A 22,883-nucleotide genomic window follows, 5' to 3' on the forward strand; every position below is an offset into this window, starting at 1 on the left:
CCCGATTACGCCTACAGCATGTAAGAAAGTGTCGAAAGAGGGAACTGTGTCCTAGTCTGTTGTGTTTTAACCTTAATTACATGAAGATTTAAGCAAGCTAACAAACGCTCTCTTTTTGATCTGGAAGAAAAGTTAGAAGAAGATGCGGATGTTTTGGCAGCTATTGTAAGTCACTGTACTCATTTGTTATACACTTTTATGCCACAAGCTACATGTGTGGTAGGCCATGTCGGAATAGGTACATGCAATCCTATTCCGACATGGCTACACCAGTCTTATGTCATGCAACAACCGATCAGTTAAATTCTAACATGACGTGTTGACAAAATATTTGTTATTGCACCTATAAAGTAACTGTTGTCATATTAGTTACATGTTTGTTTTCGCTTTGCAGGTGGTAACTACAGTAAATCATACTCAAAAAAGATTAGAACCTCCCAGACAGCAAAACCCGTCATTTTTACATTGATGTGACGTCTGCGGACATTGAACCAATGTAAAAATGACAGATTTTGCTGTCTGGGCTTTTAACTATTCTACTGCTCAGTTTCAATTTTTAAAACTTGTTTGTTTTGCTCTAAATGCTTCCACATACATTTTGTGTGCAGAAATAATTTAGTTTGTAAAATAGAATCATGTTTATTAAACCAATTTATGATGATTTTTAAAGAATAACCTAACGATTAACCAATATATAGAACGTGTGGTTGTTTGGTTTGTGTTCACGATCTAGACTTCGCTTGTTACCTTGTTCAGTTCTAAACTGACTATTGAGTAACGTGTGGATGTTCATTTAACAGCAATGGAAAATAACAACGGTTGGATGAAAATGTACAGAAACTGTGTGGAGAGTTATGCGACTTTTAATGAATTACGATCTGGCCGCTCAGTTTAATTGAAGTGGAAAAAACGAAAAAAATGCCTTTCTTGATCTGAAAATAAAAAAATGTAATTTGGTAAGTTTGTATTTATATAATTGTAGTCTATATTTAAGTAGTTTTACGAGCTACCGTCAGTAATAAGTGCTGCAATGCTATTGCTAACACCATGCATACTACAGTACGATGGTGGAAAATGCCAGGCTTCTTTGTTTTTATGAATGGAAGTTAAATATAAATCAAATCAACTGAGGATTGACAAATTGGAAGATTTATCAAGGAATGGAATATTTTTCTGTAATATAAACGTTAAAATGTGACAACGTCCTGTAATAAGTTATATCAGTTTCTACTATTTAGCCATGCCTTCCAAATATCACATGCGTGGTTGTTGTTGCAAGATAAAACACGGGTTTCAGCAGCACCTTATGACAAAAGATGTTTCAATAGTGCTGAGTATTATCACTGATGAATTATATTAAACCCCCTCCCCCACCGATGTGACGCTAACGTAACGCTTTACATAACCCCCCCCCCTCCCCCGTCGAAGGCGTTACGTAATATTTGAACGTTCCCTAATTACAATTTTTTTATATTACTACCCGTCTTGCTACGTCATAGGGGGGTTTATACAGTACATTTAATTGTAATGAACCCCACTCATGTCCTCATGCAGGTTAAGGATACTTGCCATCGGTTCGATCCCTAATAATGAGTTAGTAGTGTAATTAAGTTGTTGTTGTGAGCGAAATTGTTTTCACAGAGAGCTCATATTGTATTATTACAGATGTGATTCGAAGGCAAGCCGAGGCGACGGACAAAGTTTACAAATCTGCAGTGAAGCGGTATTTGAAGGCGGCTGGTGACAGAAATGAAAAAAAAACGACGATACATGGACGATACATGAACGCTATATGTTTTTTGGTTGTTTGTTGACCTTTTAGTGTTCTATTTTAACATCTTGCTGCGAATTATTATTTTTGTGCCTCTTATTCGGTTTGCTTCCTTCGTACAGTAGTTGTATTTGGGAAAATCTTATCCCGACAAGCTATTGCCAAACACTGTTGTGCCGTCTATTCACTAATATTAATTCTTGTAGTGAAGTCGAGTTTAATGTTATTAATCATTTAATTAATATGTTTAATGTTGTTATTCAAACGTGTTTTCGGAGGGGTGTTTTGCCGCCAGTCCTAATCCCTAACATTACCCCGAACCAAAGCTCTTTGGCGTCAAAACAACCTGTTCCCATTTTTTTTATATTTACCTAATGGATGTCGGAACGCAATAATCACTTATGATTGTTGGTATACTGCATGTATCATACGTGGATTTACATTTGTTTTCATGCAATGGTATGTTATGAGGGTTTGAATTTTGTGCTATCTGGCTTTGAAGGTTGCCAGCATGACAGCCACAACAGATGTGCAAACGAAAATGCGTTATGGTCGTCGTTCAAGCGGCCCTTCCCTATAATTGTGGTTGCCGTGCTGGCAACCCTCAAGGCCAGGTAGCACAAAAAACTCATTAATTTGAATTTCCCTGCTGGCTACGTATTAATCTTTATTACATCATAGAGTACAGTGCAAGCAATAGTAGTGTTCTTGATGTTGCTGTGTATTTTCTTCCAGTGCTGTGATTTTGACGTATTGCAATACCTATCATATATGCTTATATAATTATGACACTGTCGTATGTAGTACACAATTGGTTTCTAACCGGGAGTAAATTTTACTTACCCCTACCCTAGGCCTAAGGTAAATCTTGCAAGCAAAGATTTTAATCAGTTTGGAAAACCAAGAAAGTTTTTTTTAATAGAATTTTTTGCTTAAAAATTATTGTTTCGCGAAAACTGTCAAAATTCACTTAACAGCTGCTGGGCTTTTACAAATAATTTCATGTTTATAGTCTTTAGCTTTGCTCTCCCATGGCTTGGACTTGTAAATTGTTCTGCTATTTGTATTACAAATGATCAGAAAAACCGCCATTCATATTACTGAAACATTTTTTAGCATTGTGTTACGAAAACGGAGCTGTGGTAAGACAGTGTAGGCTATTAAAAATCTTCATTGTTTTCGTTGTTTTACATTCTTGAATTGCGTCTCGCTTTAACCACAAAAATACAATTAATACACGAAATGCTCAAGAAGTTTTAGTGTTTTGTTTTGATAATTTCGCAAACAACAGCTGCTGCTGGTGGCCGAAAAAAAGCGGGCTTCAGCAGGGCGACATTCGTCAGCCAAGCGACAGCGCGCGCAGCCGCAAAAACGCGCCAGTAAGTTTAGCGAAATTCGTTGGCGTACAGACAGCGCGCCGTTAACTAACTTGAGCGACTTTCGCGATCGAGGCGCTTACGCACAGCCGACTTTATTGTCGAATTTCGCCAGCGTTACGCCGGCTATGCGATGAGCAGATCGGTGGCGGCTAGATGGCGATTATCGCTGGCGCGTCGCCAATAACTTCGCTAGCGTGGAGCTGGCTACACGCCAATCTTTGCTACTTGGGGAGCTGCATCAGTGAAGTTATCAAGTGAACCACCAATTTGTAACCACATCTTCTGTAGCCTACTGTTGATTCAGACACTAAAAAAATACAAAGTGTGTAATGAATACTACATGTAGTGGCGGATGTCCCGGTAGCACCTTTTGAAAGTGTACCACAATACGTTTCCTAAAAGGAAACTTGTCTACAAATTCCCAAATCAAAGACATCTTAACCAAAATAGAGGATTCAAACCAACGACCTCCAGTCTTCTGGCCAATAGCATACTCTCTACGCCATGTTGGTTGGTCGAAAACTCGATCTTAGCAACTATATTATTACTATCCTTTTCCCTAACCCTCTGATTGGTCCATTCCCTCTATACACCTATGTAATGGTACATTTTCAAAAGATGCGTCCCGGTAGCTTATGTTTCCATTATATATTGGTGTAATGACGCTATTCAGTAGAATCAGGGCTCCCGAGAGGGGGGTCAGGGGGACCAATGCCCCCTCTGCAAACGAAAACGCGATATATGATGTCTTAGTTGCAACCTGAAGGGGCAGTTTTGAGAAAAGTCTGTTCAAACTGGCTATTCACATTCAATGAGCCTTTTCACATTGATTCAAGGCCTGGACACGTTGAATCCACGTAAAAAATGCTGATTACTCCACGCCGGCTAGATTACCCAGCGGAAATCGTTTCACATGCTTTTGAGGAGTCTCAAAATTGAAGAAAGCTTGTTTGTTCACAACTGGTTTTACACAAGTCATTTTACGTTGATTGAAGGCCTGAATAGGTTGAATCTATGTAAAAGAGGTTGATTTACTGTTTGAAGAACAATATCTGCCATTTGAAGTAGTTTTATATCGGTTTACAAGACCTTGGTACAGCCCAAAAGCCGGCAAAGATTTTCCCAAAAAAAAAACGCCGCTGCGTAGGTTAGCGAAAACGCCGACGCGCAGTGGTTAATAAGAATCTCTGCATATTTAAAAAATGTTTCAAAGTAATTCTTTACTTCAACATGTGGCATTTTTCCTGGCATAGGCTATAACTCGGGCATGCCTACCCTAGCTATAGGCCAGGCCCACAGTCAAACTTTCCGTTCAGTAGACAGGAGGGCTACTTCAAATCACATTGTTACCATCGTATTAGCCAAAAAATTCACCAGAATGCACCTGCTGCACCCCCTGAAACAAGTCAACCTTAAAAATAACTGAAACTCTTTATACAATAAATACTGCCTTACCAGGCTACTCCAGGTAAAAAATTAAGACACAGAAAACCTATCCGAAGACCATGCTAGCTGCCATGCTTCTATAGCAAAACCAACTGAATTGAATGTCTTTTGTTCACGTTATGGCACAATACAGTTTCGGGAGAGAGTTTGCGTTCTTGTAGCCTACCAAAGACAGGCAAGACACAACAATACAACAGGGTTGAGCATTATCACTATATTATAACAATATATTTTACAGTTTGATTGTTAAAACTATTTGTAAATATGTAAATTATATTGCAATAATGCTCAACCCTGCTGTATTGTTGTGTCTTGCCTGTCTTTATTTCACAATGTTATCTAAACTTTGCGTTGCAAAATACCGTAGCCTATCCTACTTGTTTAGCGATTTAAAACAAAGGCCTTTTGAAGACTTATTTAAAACTCACTTTCCGAGCCTTAAGCCTGTCTAAATCAAACAGGTCAACTAATGACAAAAACCAATCAATATTCATTCCAAGCAAAAACATAGCTAACGCTGCGTAAAGAACCTTGCGAAAGACTTGCTTTTCTTGCGATTGCGCGCTACATAAAGACGAGCGATGGAACGAGACTACTAATGTCACTTCTCTCTTACGATAGAAAAAGCTTTCTCGTCCGCGTACTCTATTGGTCCGTGGTATTCACAAGCAATTCAGTGAAGAATGACAATGAATAAGCCAGCATGATTGTTTTCCACGTCACGCATCATTGCACAGAGCTAAGCGAAAGGCAACGGGTAAGGGTAACATCATTTGTGGATAACTAAAGTTTGTTGGAAGTTTGACTTCAAAGTTGATGAAAAAGGAAATTTGTGAGGAAGTCAGGAGGAAAAGATTAAAAACGATGTTACTGTAGGCCTAGTTCTAAACAAATATTTCACATTTCTCAAACGTATTAGAACAGACTTTTGCAAATTCGTCAATACAAGCAAGACTGCCTATCAATTCAGTTTTTAAACTGATTTGTAGCTTGGAGTGCTTGAGATTTTGACTGGTATAAGAGTCTGCAGGGATAAATGGAAACCAAGCAAAGAGCAATTGGTTTAACTATGCAAGTTGAAAAACTTTACGTTAACCATAAGCTTATTCTCTTTAAGTGCTGAATGCAGAATTGGAGTTTTGAGAGATTTGAACTGTTGGGCCTAATAATCAATTATTAGCCTGAGTTTTAGATCGACTAAATAGGGCTATTCATAGGTTGGTCAAAACAAATATTTTGTAACAAATTAAATTTGAAATGAAACAGGTTTTGTGTTGAAGCAAAGCAGTTTTGTGCTAAATAACCTACGGTACTCTGCAAATGGTTTCCAATTTATTGAAAACTTGTTTTTGCAGTTTTGAAATGCAGCAAAAATGATCAATCTTGCACTGAAACAAGAGGTTTCAAAACATGTTTTGCTATTTAGCCTATCTCACTGCTGAGTGGCTGTTTGGTAGCCTATAGAAATAACCTACGGTATTATACGGTACTTAGTGAAATAAATGACAGCATTAAACTGAAATATAAAGTAGTTTTTAAAAAATTTACTGGATTTTTTTGATACCGGTAGGTGTTTTATCGACATTCTCATAGTTTAGTCATTTAACCTGGAAGCCATGCTGAAGCCAACCTGAATTTTTATGTTTGGTAGTCTAGCCGAAATACTTTCAAGGTTTTGTCGAATAATAACCCACTTTTTCCATCAATAGGAATCTTAGGAATTTAGAACGCCAGCTAATAATTTGAGCGCATTCTTGCAATCGATAGTTTGATACATGAGTCATTCCATTATAATTTAACCAATGGTGAACACCCTCACCTCTCAGATTTTTCTTGTTTTTTCATATTTTGAAGACACAAAGAAATGATCAAGAATGTATTTTAAATTTTGGAGCTGGTATACAAGTCTCCCCCCACCCCCCTTGGCAACTCATGACAAAGAGGAATTGACCAAAACATGTGGATTGAAGTGTGTGAACAGTAAAGCAAAGGTAAAGCAGTTTCACCTTATAATTTATATGTTTGGTTGAGTCCTGTCTTTGTCATGAGTTACCAAGGGGGAGGGGGGGACTTGTATACCAGCTCCTAAAGTTTTTCTCTATCTTACTTGGTTTTAGAGTAATCGCATTTTTAAAATTTGCATTTTTGCCACTAGTGGCGCTATTGCACAATTCAGTGTTTTACAAAATTGGCCTAAAATCTACATTTCTGACTCAAATTTTCTAAACAAAATGTCTATCATAATTGTATGTATGTTTTTGGCATCAAGAATCTCAAAAATGAAGTCAAAAACACTAAACAATGCTTAGTTTTCTGTGTAAGGGGTCTTAAATATAAATTGGGGTACCCAACTTCAGATGCCCCCAATTTGCTCATGATTCAACATTTTTTTCCCTGGCAACTTGCAATAGTCTTATAAATGCCTGATCTCACTGCAGGGCTAAAATATCTTTTAAGGATGTTTTTTAAACAATGAGGAGTTTCACTTTTAACATTGCCCTATTACACAGTCCAACAAAAAACAAAATTCTGATGCCGAAGATGTTTCAACTGTTTAGCATATTTTTAGGGCGCTGAATCAGAATGTTGCCTCAATTTCAGAATTGGCTCTACTTTTTAGATATTCAATTATTCATGTTTCAATATTTTATAAATACCGGTACCTAATAACCGCATACACATAAGCCTCTGAAAGAGTTTGGTAAATTCATAACTTTGTGCTAGACTTGATACAAAACTATTCCTGAAGGAGGACAAACCTTATTGTGATAAGAAAACTATATATATATAAACTTTATAGAAATTCCTCTCAACACGAATTTTTGATAAAATAACCCAAAACACAAATTTCAAATAAAACAGGCTAATGTTTGTTTAAACTCAAAAACTGAAATAGCACAGGTAAGAAGATTGCTATCCCTATTTCTGCACTAAAAATTAGACCAAAACCGCTTTTCAGATTTCAGCAGTCAGCAAATATTTCACCTCAGAGGCCCAAAACTCTGTCCCTAATAAAATTTAAAACTTTTTGATCGTCTGCACTAACTTTGCTGTTAAATCTCTTCTGGTGAACCTAGAATTGCCATTGAAACATCAATAAAATCGGAAAATAATAGTTTAGCGCCATGTGGCAAATAAAAGTTCAAAACAGCAACCGCTAGATGGCGGTAGTAAATGTCGCGCATTCGAGCACTTTTACCATTGCGCAAGAGCAGCCATGCTTTTATTTTATCCATTTTGATCTAGTCATGGAAAAGGTAAGAAAGTGTAATGAAGAGTTACCTAGTCTTTGCCTAGGATACAGATATAATTCAGATATACGCATTAGAGAATGTAGAAACTTATTTAAACATGTATATTATACAGGCTAGTGTGGGGGTGTTCAGAGCCGGAAGCAAATTTACAGATGTCAATCAATCAATGGTTTATTTGTCAGTAACAGGAACATAGCACCTGTTTGAAATATGCAAAATGTCCCGGATGATTTAAATCCGGACATCTCCATTTTCCCAGCATGTGACGTAATTTCTGTTGCATCTATGCTGCCTCTTAAAGGCAACAAATGACAATGCACTAACTATGATGCCATATTACGTCTAGTGCGCACTCGTCACGCAGACCGAGTCAAAATATTTGAAGACTTTGTTAAATCATTTTAATTCCTCCATGTTGTTTTCGTGTTTCTTGTGCTGTGTTGTTCATTTTAATTTCTTTAATAAATTTCTTTTTTTTCTCTGTTGCGTTGTGTAATGGCGTCCGCCCCGATAGCTCAGTTGGTTAGCGCATGACTTATGGAACAAAGAAGCTTCAAGATCAAGTGGCGCTAGTTCGACTCTCGGTGTGTGCGCTTGAGCAACACACGTTAAGGACTGCTCTCCATTCAGCGGCATCTAATGGATGGAATAATACCCTGGAAACAAGACTTCAACAATCGGAAACTTCTCTCTGTCAATCTCGGTGACCGGGCCTGCGTCAGTGATTCAAAGCTTCTACAAGTATATATGCGAAACTGCAAGGATTAAGCTCTGCAAGAAGCTTTCCCAGTACGAGGATAAAGATTCAATCAATCAATTAATGAGTTCTCGCTGGCATCCAACCTGCTGAGCTTCGTCGCGAAGAAGCCACTCTGTCCCTTGGTCGACGGGCACTGGAGCCTAATCATCTTCTCCACCACAAGATCTCTGCCTTCCCAAACGGGCACCCCCGCCGACTGAAATCAAGACACCCATTCGTGCCAGCCGCTCAACTTCTGATCAACAAAGCTGATGAACAAGACATCTCTGCGGCTACTTGGGCGGACCATAAATGGAATTCTGAATGGAGGTCAAGCACCACCAGACTCCATTCATTCATCCCCGACGCCGACACACGCCCAATCGGCCTGACACTACAGAGACAGGCGTGGGTGCGCCTCAACCGTCTCCGTACGGGCGTCGGCCTTTTCCGCTCAACCATGCACCAATGGGGAATGGCTTCTTCCTCCTCCTGTGAATGTGGTGCCGAGGAACAGACCGCAGACCACATCATCAATGACTGTACCATCTTCAAGCCACCTAACGGAGTGGAAGGTCTGCGCGTCATGGATGATGAAACTAAAGACTGGCTGCTCTCTAGCAGCCTTCCAGTGTAGTCCGGGAACATCGTGAATCTGGGGTGGTAAAAGGATAGACCCTCGGCCCCAGAAGCTCAGACGACGACGACGACGAATTAATGAGTAATGTGAATGTCATCACTGCTATTGTGTTCTCAAGTCTTTAAAATGTTTGGATTGATATTTTTTCACTAAATAAATAAGAATTAGGAAAATTGCGGATCCGCTGTAATTTATACATATTTTCCTACAGACCAACATCGTTTTCGGGATCCATTACGACAAGGTTTGTTTTTATTTTTGGATGAAACTATGTGAAAATAATCAGTAGGTATGCAGGAGCTAACCATGTCAAATAGAAGCAAATTTATTCCAAAATAAACGTGCAATTGAAAGATTTGTTGTATCCACGAATTTCCCCAATTGCGCATTTACGCATTAGGGATTTTTCCCCTTCCACGAAAATCCTGCTCCCAATTCACGACCTTCTTCTGTATTTCCGAAGTTGATAGAGTTTTCGCCTGAAATAAATTGTTTTGTAAGGTAGACGCAAGTAGCTAGAAGTGGATTACCACTAAAAAAATATATCTTCAGAATTAAAGAGTGGGTGATGAAAAATATTTCGTGTTTCAGAAAAAAAATTCGTGCTTAGGGGAATGACTATATCTTATCATTTATCAAACTCTCATGCTTTGTTGGTAGTAAAGGAGTTATAATAACAACATACACTTTCCTTACCAATACCAATTACACTTTCCTTCCTATTTTCCAAGTTTTGCTCATTGCGACCTAATGGTGTGTTACACTTGGATCTTCTGGTGGTCATAATGTATGTGTTTGTGTGATCCACCAAAATGCAATTCTTGCTTGTAAGTAATGCAATTAATTTGGAATACAAAGAGTTGGTGACCAAGCTAGTGTGTAACGTACAAAGCAAACTGTGCATGGTACATCATTGTCCAGGTTTTTCAAATCTTTTTTTGTTTTTGCAAGAATTAATTTCTGACAAAATTGATCAAGAAATCGCATCTTAGCAGTGGGTATCAACTGACCAAATGACACTTGTGCGCATTGTAATGGGTATGCCAAATTTCTTCAGTTTTGGCAAAATGCCAATCCAAGTATCTATCTACAGTACTCTTAAAGAAAGGGCTTTCTTTGCATCCGCTTGTGTCCAACCAGCTGTGTAGTTTTAGCTGATTTTGCAGAAAACTATGCCATGATTGTCCAAGATGCAATTCAAGGTTGGCATTGGACTGAACTGCAATGTACTATTTACCCACTCGTACGCTACTACACCAATTTGTCCGGAGATTTAAAGGTGTCTTCATTTTGTTTCATCTCAAATGACTTAAACCATGATACTGGATTTGTTCATCACATGCTGAGTGTTTTTACTTCTCATCTTAAATCTCTTACTTCCAGTTTGACCCAAATCCACTACTTTTAAGATGGCTATGCTGGCTGGTCACAGCGGTAAACCATAATCTCTTCGTGGGAAAATTGTAACATAAGATTTCCGAATCCGTTCGTCTGCATGTAATGACCGAAAAAGAAACACTCCTTTGAAACGTCTATTCAAAATTATATTTCTGTAAAATTAGCCACCTGGCTGTCGAAATTGGATGCAACGCCGTACACCACTAAAACTTGTCACTACAGAACAGATTACTTAGATAAAAGATGGAAAATTTGTCCAGTTAGCAAGCACCAAGCGAAACAGTTAAATTTGCGACTAACTTCAAGCAACAATTTTACGAATGATCAGAATAGATATCAATATCTCAAACTCACAGACGCAGTACTGTGACGTAATAGTGAAAGACATTGTCACGCAATTCAAACAGGTGTTCAAGCGGCTGATGCAATATTTCATCAGGTCTTACGACCGATGGTGCAATATTTGGACATTTTCTAGCAATTTCCATGACGTAAGATGCCAGCTAGGTTAAGTAGACCATAACGGTTTTATATGACGTTTGATTTGGTGAATAATTGTCGGGAACACTGGCCAATACAAAAATTTTCTCAATCTGACTTTTCACTAACAAGAAATTGAACCCGGGACCTTCCCGGACGAGCCCCCAGAATGTCACAATTTCTTTCTATCTCTTACCAGGAAAAAGACTTGGAAAGGTTCAATGACGTAGTTTAATGGGTATAACCGAAAAGCAGTCAATTAAATGTCGAATAAGTTCTACTGGTGAAATGATAATGAAAATTCTTGAAGGACTTTAACGAACGGCTTCTCAAATAACTCTAATTTCGAACACAATTTATATCAGCACCAATTCTCATCTACTTGTATTCAATTACTTCAAATCTCAATCAACAATAATTTCTGCACCTTTTACCAATCCACAACTCTCATATTCAACTCATAATACAACTCTCATAATCAACTCATAATCATCTCATAATCATTTACACCACTATTTATAGCAGGTTTAAAGAAGCTTCTAGATTGTCACCTAGGAGTAGAAGGTTCTAGAAAACACGTTACATAATAAAGATTTCGCAATCACAGATCTACTGGTAAACATTCTTATGACGTCATGACAAACGTCACTCGGCAATTGTGAAAAACAACAGAACATTCCAGATTTGTTCTGAATGAATGTTTCAAATGCTCTGGAAACACATTACATAATAGAGATCTCACAATCAAAGGTTACTATAGGTCAGTAACCGATAATAACACATCGCTCAAAAATTCCATAGTGAAAACAGCACGTTCTGTCAAGATACAAATCAGCCCGTTGCGAGACCTTGCACATTGATTGTGACACTTTCAAAAGAACGGCTAAAGTAGCTTTCTAAAGAACGGCTGAAGATGACGAAGCAAGTGGAGAACACCACTTCTTTCAAACAACATCACAGTTGTTGACACCAAAGCTTCAAGATTATATAGCTGCAATGTATGACAACCACTGGTGAATTGGCTTGGTAGTCAACAACACTCAAATTAGTAAAGTTAAAATTAAATTTATGGCTCCACATGGCCCTAGAACAGTGGTTCTCAACCAGTGGGCCATGGCTCACTGGTGGGCCATAGAAGCATTTTGAGGTGGGCTATAGAAGCATTTTGAGGTGGGCCACAGACATATTTGAAAAATCGAAACATTTCATTTCATTTTTGTCACTATAGTCAATTCTACACTTGTGTGTTTGTTTAGTTACAATGAATGATGCTGCTATGTTTAGCTACAAAGTGGCAATCATCATTCTAATTATTGCAACATACAGTTTTATATCAACTCAGTTTTTACAAGACTTTATGATGTAATTGTAATAGACTAGTTTGTGATTACAATTAAGCCTTGTTAAACTTCTGCAGATCCGTGTTTTAGTACGTGCAGCATTTTGCTTTGTGGATTATGTTGGGGAGGAATTGACAATACTTGAAGCATTAAGTTTGATGAAGATTACTTTCAGTATGTATGTACTCTACATCAATTTTTGATAACAGTGAAGAAAAAGGACAATGTGTATTATGTTGTAAAGTTCTTAGTCATCATTCATTGGGGCCATCAAAACTGAAACTTCATCTGGAAAAAGTTCATCCTAATTACAAGGATGAAGATATATATAATTTTTTTAACGAAAAGAAGATATTGTGAAGCGTCAGCGCTTAGATTCAACAGGAGGATTCCAGCAATATTCCAAATGCAATGTTCTGCTGCTTTTTGTTTATGAACCTTTTGTGTATTTTTTTCTTACATAAAAACTGAATGGGCCACAGAACTTTCATGCAAACAAAAATGGGCCACGAAAGAAAAAAGGTTGAGAACCACTGCCCTAGAACAACTTTCCACTGGCCCACAAGAGACAATGTTTGTTGGGTACCCACAAACAACATTATTCGAGTGCTGCAACCATTATCCTTGACATTGGGGTCAGGTCGAAGTTATAGTTTGGCAGCTGAAGATCTTATTGCATTGAGCAAACAATAATTTGTTTTCTGGAAAGCCTTTATTTTGATCTCCAAGTTGGAAACGTTGTTTTGATTAACATACTTAATACATTCTTCTTCTTTGAGTGCCATGTCTGTTCCAGGCTTAGGCATTCATTCACAGTTTTTTCCATTTATCCCGGTATTTAGCTGAATTTACAGTAGTTGTGGTTTTAACGTAAAAGTGATTAATGATCATTGAGAACAGTGATACGCTGTTTTCCACGTGCTCAATTATTGTTTATGGTTGTGTTCTTACATCTCTTGGGAATTCCACCCACTGACATTTTTCTTCATCTCAATTTAATTTGGATAACCCACACCAAGAATAGATGTATATTAAAAAATAGGACTCAGTGTTCTAAATCTCATCAAATCAAGTTCAACCGGAGTTAGATTTTTAAGAAATCAACATCATGTGTAGGCTACTAAGAAGTCTTACTCATATGATATTGTAATTGCAACATAAAATACAGCACCGGTGTAGTATAAAGAGCGCAAAAGTGGTAATAAAAAAGCAATTTTTAAAGGTTTAAAATAATATTTTAGATTCATGCATTTGTTACCATGAATAAGTGATAGATTTATATTTGGTGGAGTATTCTAAATGTTGGCTGTAATTTTTTCAGTTTTTTGCAGTGCTTTGCTCAATATTTTGTTATTGTAATGTGAGCTTGATACTATTCACTGGTATTTTCAACTAAATGTTGGCTGTAATCATTTCAGTTTTTTGCAGGGCTTTGCTCAATATTTTGTAATTCTAATGTGAGCTTGATACTATTCACTGGTGTTTTCAATCCATCTTCTTCCATACATGTATAGCAGGCCTCAAAATTTGTTTTTGTTGACGGCGGACAAACATGTCCGGCCTGAGCAGCTATCTCGGCGGACAAATTAAGTCTCACGGCGGACACACCAGTTTTAGCGTCGATCGTCATGCTTTAATCACTTTATCTTGATAATTTTTCACCATTTCAGAACTATAGCTACGGTTTAGAAGGCTTTTTAAAATTTCAGTGAAGTCACTCTGAAAGGCTTTCATCAGACCAACGAAGTGCATTTGAAGAGTTAAAGCGCCATGCCGTGTAGCTGCTTAATACGCCATATATCATAACTAATTAACTTCCACCGAACGAGGTCGTGTGGCTTTTTGCGTCACAAGGCTCTGGGCACGAGTCGGAAAACTTCTACACTAACGCTACTGTTTTTTGCTGTGCAAAGTTTCAATAGGCTTTTTTCTTCAGGTTTATTTTTGCATGTCATGTGAGCGAAAGTGAATTTTCCCTGAGCCTTTTCTTTCTTATTGTAATACCAAAGCTTAACAAATTTTGTAACCAACCTTGCCATATCAATATTACTCGGAGATCAAAGCCAGACGGTGTGACGTAAGAACTAAGTTGTGCGTGATTAGTGTAGAACTGTAGAAGTACCAGTACTCCCATCGATTCTTGGCGATGAATTCACCTTTGTTACGCTGATTCAGTGTCATCAATCGTTAAAGCAACGTAAAAATCGAAAGTTTTCCTGCTTGAATGGAAACTAAGGGATATGATACAGTAGTCACATTTTGTAGATGCGCGGGAAATTATATTCTTGCAATAATTGTTCGTGCTATGCAATGACGATTTGTTCCTGTAATATTTTTCGGCGGACAAATATGACCAATCTAGATGGTACTTCCCGCGGACATCACATGCTGTGACGGCAGACATGTCTGCTGTGAATTTCGAAGCCTGTATAGTGTATAGTATTGTAGAGTGTAGACTTTAACAATATATTGTCATTCAAGCTCATTATAGTCATCAAAGTACAGATGCAATGCATAACTGCAGACAGTGCACACTAGGGTGTTGCAGGCGCCCTCATGTGGTCAAAAACAACTCTACTTTTTTTTTGGTATTCCTTTTGGCATATTAGGACACTTTGTGGAGTTTTATTGAGATTGCAGAAAAACTGAGTGAGCAGATTGCAAATGAATTTTACTAGTACAAAATTGCCATATTCCCACCATTGTGGGCATTAGCTAATGCGTTAATTTTCGGGTAAGTCTAATTTTGGTAATACACTACTGTAACAATCTTAACTTATGTCACAAGTCATGAAATATTTTACAATGCCTGATACGCTAACTCCATTTTTGAATGATCCTGATTTATACTATGGTATTTCATTAATCGGTAATCGCCGAATAGGGAACTTGCTGAAAAGGGCTCTTGTCGAATAGGACACTTGCCGAATTGGACTCGCCGAAATGGGCCATTCTGAGTGTAGACACTGTGTGTTATAATCTACTATTATGACCAGTGGATCACAAAAATTAGAAAAAATGCGTTTCCTTCTGTCTACATCTCCTACTAAAGACGACCAAAAAATCAAGGGGAGCAAACTTCCCACATATCGGCAAGTTATTCTTAGCTTTCTGTCTTTCCTAGAAGAGATGGAAGAAGAAACTTCAATAAAGAAATTTAAAAGAGAATTGTTAACACAAGCAGCTAATCAGACAACAAATGATGTTCTGATATTTTATAAAAAAGCTAACACTCCCACACTACACTCAGTAAAAATGGCTCAGAAAATAGTGAAATTTCACGATGAAATAAATGGTGTTCTCAAAATTCAGCTGGAATACTACAAAAAGAATGAAGGCAAGCAATCTACAAAGATCAAATCATTTAAAGACAAGCTACAACTGACCTTTCCCTTCTGGCCTCGAGATGCAATAGAACGTATTCCGATAGAAGATAGAGAATTTTTAAGGAGCATGCAAATGACAAGGAAAGCGACAATGGGTGGAAGTGATCAAGTAGGCTACTTCAACGAAAAGTAAAAAGGAAGCTATCGAGAATTGCAGTTCAGAAACAAAGAAAGGAAAATGAAAAGAAGCGGAAAGAAGACATGAAAACCATCATTCTTGAGAGCTCAACTGATAATAACAGTGAAGAAGATTTAACGGATAGTATTGAAGTTTCATCTGCCGAACCTAAACGAAGACATAAGCGTACTATGAAAACAGGAACAACAATTTTTGTTCCCCATGATATTTTGCAATCACGTGGCTTAGTGGCTACTAGTATAAGCAACAAGATAACACCAAACGCATTATCCACAATCATCCATTTATTAATTCAAAGTTGTTCTGGAGAACCAATCGGATAAATCTGCACCCTGCAACTCACAGATGTAGAATCAAGACTATTTTCAAAATCACTCAAGACATTACAGCATCTTGGTCACCCCCTGAAGTTGGCAACATCCACTGGGATGGCAAGTTAATGGCTTCATTGCAAGATTCCAATAAAGAAGTTGACCGGCTTCCTATACTGCTGTCCGGTGTAGGTGGTGCAAAACTACTCAGTATTCCACATTTGCCAACACGCTCTTCAGAAGCTGCAGGAAGGCTAGTTGCAAATGCCAGTCTAGAGCTCTTGGATAGTTGGAACTGCAGGGCTTGCCTTGCACTCTTGCAGGTATGGTTTTTGACACGGCTAGTAGCAATACTGGCCACAAAACTGGTGCCTGCATACAATTGCAGAATGATGTTAAGAAGGATTTGCTTTGGGTAGCATGCAGGCATCACGTTCGTGAAGTAATCCTGAGTCATGTTTGGAGTGATCTAAAAATTGAAAGCAGCAAACGCCCTAACATTTTTGTGTTTGAGCGATTTCACAATAACTTTGAAAGTGTTTGTTACAACTCGCCAGATAGTTTCTGCATATCGAAATCACATGAAAGTAATTCGTTATGGAAAGACAGTCGAGAAGAATTAATGAATTATCTCTACTCTTTAATCAGATGAAGCAATATCCGGATTCAACTAAGTTCTTAAGAAATGATTATCTAGAACTTATAAATTTATGTGACTTGTATATGGGAACTACTTCTTCAGTTGGTGTTACATTGCAACCACCAGGAGCACTGCACCGAGCCAACTGGATGAGCAAGCTTATCTATTGTTCTTCTGGAAAATAAGATACTCAAATTGCAAAAGCCTTATGTAGTTTTGAGGCAAGATCAGCTGAAGAAGCTGAAAAGATTTGTTCAATTTGCTGTGTATATATGTTCCCTGGTGGCTTACATATCCTATCAGCAGAGCTGCTCCTTCAAATGATCTCAAATTTTTAAAAACATTGTCACAATACACTGACACAGATTCTTTGGTGGCAAAAAGTACAAGGAAGGCATTTTTAAAACAACTCGGGTACATGACAGAAGAAATGGTTCCACTATCTCTCTTTAGTTCTGTTGTGTCCAACAGTGAAAGACAATCATTGCTCAGGCATTAATGCAGCAGCCAAAAGGTGATGGTATTTTCAAGAAAAGATTTGGAGTTGGATTTGGTAAACCGGTTTTTCCTGATCTTACACAATGTGCAAATGATAGAATGCTTTGCAGCTTCATAGGTCCCGATTCATGGAACTTCTTTCAACTGATGAAGATCGATTCATTTTTTCTTAGCAAATCAGTGGATGAGTGGGGTCATGAACACTCATATGCAGAAGCAAAAAACAAAGTTGATCACTTCCATGTTGTTAATGATTCTGCAGAGCGGGGTGTCAAGTTGGCACATGACTTCCTTCAATCTGCTTAGCTTGAAGAACGCTACCAGAACATTCTTCAAGTTGTAGAAATACAAGGAAGTCATTGCATGTTGGTCGGCATGGATGTGTTGTGACCAATCAATTTTGAGTTAATAATTATCCAAAAATACACTTAATTATAGAAGATGAGTGTTCAAAGATATAATTTATTTGCAAAAAAACTCAAAATCAGTGACATAGGCAGTAATTTTTTCAAAATTTTTAAAGTATGGATATGATACAATCAAATACAAGTGTCAATTAATAAACATTTTCACCATTGAAAAACAACCATATAAAAATAACACCAATTTTTTTCATTTACTGGCGGTGAGTTGACATTTTTTCTTGAAAATAGTGAAATTAAGCATTGAAAAATTCAAATTAAATCTGCTAGTTCAATTTTCAACCAATCGTGTTGAAATTGTACACAATGTGTTTTTTTACCAAAAGGCACATATAAAAAAAAGTAGAAGTGAATTTGATGAAGTTTAGTTTTTTGAGGGGCGCCTGCAACACCCTAGTGCAGGGCTTCTCAAACTATGGGTCGCGACCCCAAATGGGGTCGCGTAATGAAATTTTGGGGTCGTAATGAAATTCTAGTGCCGGTAGGTTGTAGTCTTGCCATGATGTCAATTGACCGCAACCGTCGGTATGAAATGTCGAACGATAAAATATAACCAATCGTAACAATTGATGCATTGTTACACTATCATTGCTGTAACGTGCTGACCAAAAGTAACCTTACCGCTCGCATTATGATTTCAGAGTAGCTTATCAACTAGTTTCTGAAGGAACCAGTTACAAGATTAATTGACTACGGATCAGTGGTTAGGTTTCGTAGATTTATGCGGTAACAATTGCAAGCACAAAGAAAACAATTGATAAGTCAGAAAGAAAAAGAAAATATAATGATCAAAATGATCCGTTTTAATGTCATTAACGTGGATGTCCCCATAATGCAACAAAACTTTAATTGCTACAAAACTGTTGGTGTTTTATTTAAATCCAAGATGTTGAAACTTGACTTTAATCCGATCATATATTTAAATGAAAAACGTATCTGCTTTGAGACCTAGTGAAATATTTAGGAGTAATAATTAACGACTTGCTATCCGATGATGAAGACATGAAACGACAATTACGGTCGTTGTATTGTGCTGGAAACATGTTAAAAGCAAGGTTTTCCAAATGTTCGATTGCTGTTAAAAATGTGTTGTTTCGTTCCTATTGTATGCCTTTATATGCCTGTCAACTATGGTGCAACTATCTTTCATCCAATAGTAATCGCTTACGTGTTGGATACAATAATTGTTGCAGAATGTTGTTTAATCTGCGGAGACGACGCAGCATCACCTCTGCATTCGTTGATAACAATACCATAACTTTTCAAGCTCTCATTCGTAAAAATTATACCAGTTTGTAACACGATGTAACTTGTTTTCCAATCAATGAATTAATGAAATAATGCCAACAAACTGTTACTATCAATCTTTGTATGTGGTACAATGCAACTCAGCTCTCCACAACTTTTCAAGCTCTCATTCGTAAAAATTATACCAGTTTGTAACACGATGTAACTTGTTTTCCAATCAATGAATTTATGAAATAATGCCAACAGACTGTTACTATCAATCTTTGTATGTGGTACAATGCAACTCAGCTCTTCGGAGTTGAGTATCTGCTTTGTTTCTACATTTTATGTTTGATTGTAAAATGGACCATGTTGAGTCTGATGTAAATAAATAAATAAATAAATGGGGTCGCATAGAAATATATTTTTCAAAATGGGGTCGCAGAGCAAAAAAGTTTGAGAAGCCCTGCCCTAGTGCACACCGTTTCGACCTCCCGGTCTCATCAGTGCAGTAGTTACACTGGAATAATGGCCATGGAGATGTATATACCTCCATGTGACATTTTCCCATTTGTGGTACCTAATCAGTAACCAAAAATGGTACTACGGCCAACCTTGCCAAAGTGCTCAAACTGCAAGCAGTGAGCTTTGCGCAATGCATAGCAAGGTGCCTCCAGTAAAGTGCTCAATTGGCATAAACCAAGAGCGTCAATATACATAACAAAGTGGCACTTTGAAAGTGATGTGATATGCACAATTATTTAAAAGTATCAATAATAGGGGCAATGTTAAAATTCCTCATTGTATAGAAAACATCCTTAAAAGATATTTTAGTCCCAGTGAGATCAGGCATTTATAAGCCTATTGCAAGTTGCCAAAGATTAAGATGTGCCGCAAGTGTCGCACCTCTCACTTTGCACACAAACATCGAATTTTTTGCACAAAAAGATTGTCTGATTAGTAGGGCAAAGTTTTACAACTTTTGCAACTTTTTTTACAGCTTTCGGCAGCTTCCTAAATACTCAGACTTTATGTAGCATGATGTTTTAAGCTGTTTGTAGGAATTTTATTTTGCAACTTTTTTCTGTTTTTCATGCAACTTTTGTCAAGTATTGCGCAAAATGTAAAGGAGTGATTTAAAAAACATGCTATAAAACTATTTCTAGTATGGTTCTGTTCTCTTTGATTTGCATAACAAAGAGAGTTATGTGAAGGATTAGCAGCATCTCAAAGTTATCTATGACGCAACAGTTGGCTTGCAAGCTAGAAGTTCAAACAACCCCATCCAAGCACGATAGTACCCAAACTAAATTAGAAGTTGAAGTATGACTTGGCTTTTGGCCAAGCCCGGCACAAACGGAAACAGGTTGTGTCTAGTCTTTCGAGGTCAAGTTTTGTTGAGATAGCTTACGGTAGTTACTAGTTAGTTAAACTGTGTGTTTATAAAATGCATTCGTTATTTTGCAAGTAAGAAGCGAAAAATGCAACTTTTGTTAAAATTAAGTGCAACTTTCTCATGATTTTAGTGCAACAAAAACTTGCCCTAGTGATTGGAGTCAGAATGCAGCCCAGCGACAAACAGTTAACGAGTATTCTGGTTCCATGATTTGGATCAGATTCCAATTTGTAATCGCTTCTTTAGGAATCCATTATTCTGACATGGACATCCCTGCTACATTGTTAATTTTTGTGTGTGTCTAAACTACTCCAGGTTCCACAATTAGACATCAAGCTTGGTTGTGAAATTAGTAGGCTATGGGAATGCGGGGTGAGATGTAAAATAACTTGTTGTTTGTATTATAAGAAGGATGTCTGCGTCCCAGGAACCTCGACTTCCCCATTGTCCACAAAAGCCCGCAATTTGCAACTTCCCCTTAATCGCAGACATCTTTTATGGACATCGGACAGCTCTTTATTATTTTCTACCTGATTAGGTTTCTCGAATTAGGTTGTTTGGGATTTAGTTGTTTTGATAAAATGTTGCTTGAAACGAAGACTTCTATGAGGCTTGTGATAAGCATGAGGTGAGAACTTGTTTCTTTGCTTTTCAAGACTTAATTGCTGACATCAATATACAGTTAAACCCACTAAATCAGATCAAGGCAAGTTGGTCAGATTTTGTTTCTTTTACTGAAAGCACTGTACATATTTCAGGCATACTATTGGTAGGCTCAGGGCAATTCCAAATGTAACTAAATAGACATTTTAACTAGACTTATATATGTGAAGAAGGGGTGTTCTTCCCGGCCATCAGCACAAGGCTGATCACTCGCTAGTACAGCGAGCAGCAGTAACGCTTCGCTAACCATAACGGTGTAGCTTCCACGCTAGCCATAAAGACCTCCGATAAACGATAAGTTTCTGGGCAGCCGATTGTAGCATCAAATAGACAGCGATAGACAGTAGACACGTGTTTCGCCCATGAGGCTGGGCTCATCAGTATCGCACCGTACGATACTGATGGTGCGGTGCGATACTGATACACGGTGCGATACTGATGAGCCCAGCCTCATGGGCGAAACACGTGTCTATCGCTGTCTATTCGATGCTAAAATCGGCTGCCCAGAAACTTAGACTTATAAAAAATTCCAAAACAAAACTTCGTTCCTAAACTTTTCATCAAGTTTTCCTATAATTCAACTGATGATCCACTGGGATGCACGGTGTGACAAAACATTTTAAATAAAGTAAACAATATCACACCAAATCAGAAGAAATTAATTAGATAAACCGATTCTTCTGATTTGGTGTGATATTGTTTACTTTATTTATAAAAAATTGTTTGATTTGAAATATCAGTTCCGGTAGTATGTCGGTGGCTGCTTCATAAATGAAGCGCGTCATCGTGAATAACGGGACATAGCATTTGTGACCAATGAAACATTTTTACTTCAACATTTTTTTGCTGTTTTTTTGCATTAATCACTAAACTTTTAAGAGTTTAATAAACTAAAAAGAATCCCAAAGGTGAATCTAGATAAAATTTGTACTGGTGCCAGGAACATTTTGGGGGTACAATAGATATGAAATAAATCAAAAGTGGTAAATCTAATCATGGCAAGTACAAACGTAATAAAAATTCAAAATCAATAAACAAATACAACAGTACATTATAGTGTACATTACAAACTGTCTTTGTTTCTGGAGAAACAACTGGGAATTAAGATCTCTAATTTTGCTCCTAAGAAAAGGTGTATCGACCTTTATGATCAATTTTTGCACTAATTTGTTTTGAGTTCATTAGGGGGTCTTTAATTAAAATCGTTTTCTTTTAACGCAAATTTTCCAAAGGTTTTCTTAAAATATTGAACTCCTGCTTCATTTTCATGTGATGGTCTGATTACAACTGCATAGAACCTTTCAAAAGGGGGTCTGCTACTATTCGGTGAGTCCGATTTGGTGAGTCCGATTCGGTGAGTCCGATTCGGTGAGTCCGATTCGGTAAGTCCGATTCGGTAAGTCCGATTCGGTGAGTCCAATTCGGTGAGTTCCTAACCCTAAACCCCTAACCCTAAAACGGCAATGATAATTAGGCTACGGTACCTGATAATTTAAAAAAAATTTGAAAAAATCTCCCGTTAAGGGATCGGACTCACCGAATCGGACTCACTGAATCGGACTCACCGAATCGGACTCACTGAATCGGACTCACTGAATCGGACTCACTGAAACGGGCCATTCCGTTCAAAAAGACCAGATACAATTTTGCCAAGTTTCCATTCTTGAATGGCACTCTTTTATCAGAACTGCAAATTAGTTTTTTTCACCATTTCCACTTCTTCATTGTGTGTCACACGGCCGTAGCCCAGAGCA

The 22,883-nt window shown here is 37.7% G+C and overlaps 1 protein-coding gene across 1 annotated transcript in view; it reads left to right on the forward strand.

The window, feature by feature from the left end:
* The first annotated feature begins 21,006 nt into the window (after positions 1-21,006).
* LOC145769884 (uncharacterized) overlaps positions 21,007-22,883 on the forward strand; it is a 65,417-nt gene continuing 63,540 nt past the window's right edge. Inside the window, exon 1 of the mRNA XM_082581425.1 lies at positions 21,007-21,094. The gene's annotated coding sequence lies outside the window, so the exon portion shown is untranslated. The remainder of the gene's footprint in view (positions 21,095-22,883) is intronic.

The sequence above is a fragment of the Aplidium turbinatum genome, chromosome 5, assembly GCF_918807975.1.
Source record: "Aplidium turbinatum chromosome 5, kaAplTurb1.1, whole genome shotgun sequence".
Lineage (NCBI taxonomy): Eukaryota > Metazoa > Chordata > Ascidiacea > Aplousobranchia > Polyclinidae > Aplidium > Aplidium turbinatum.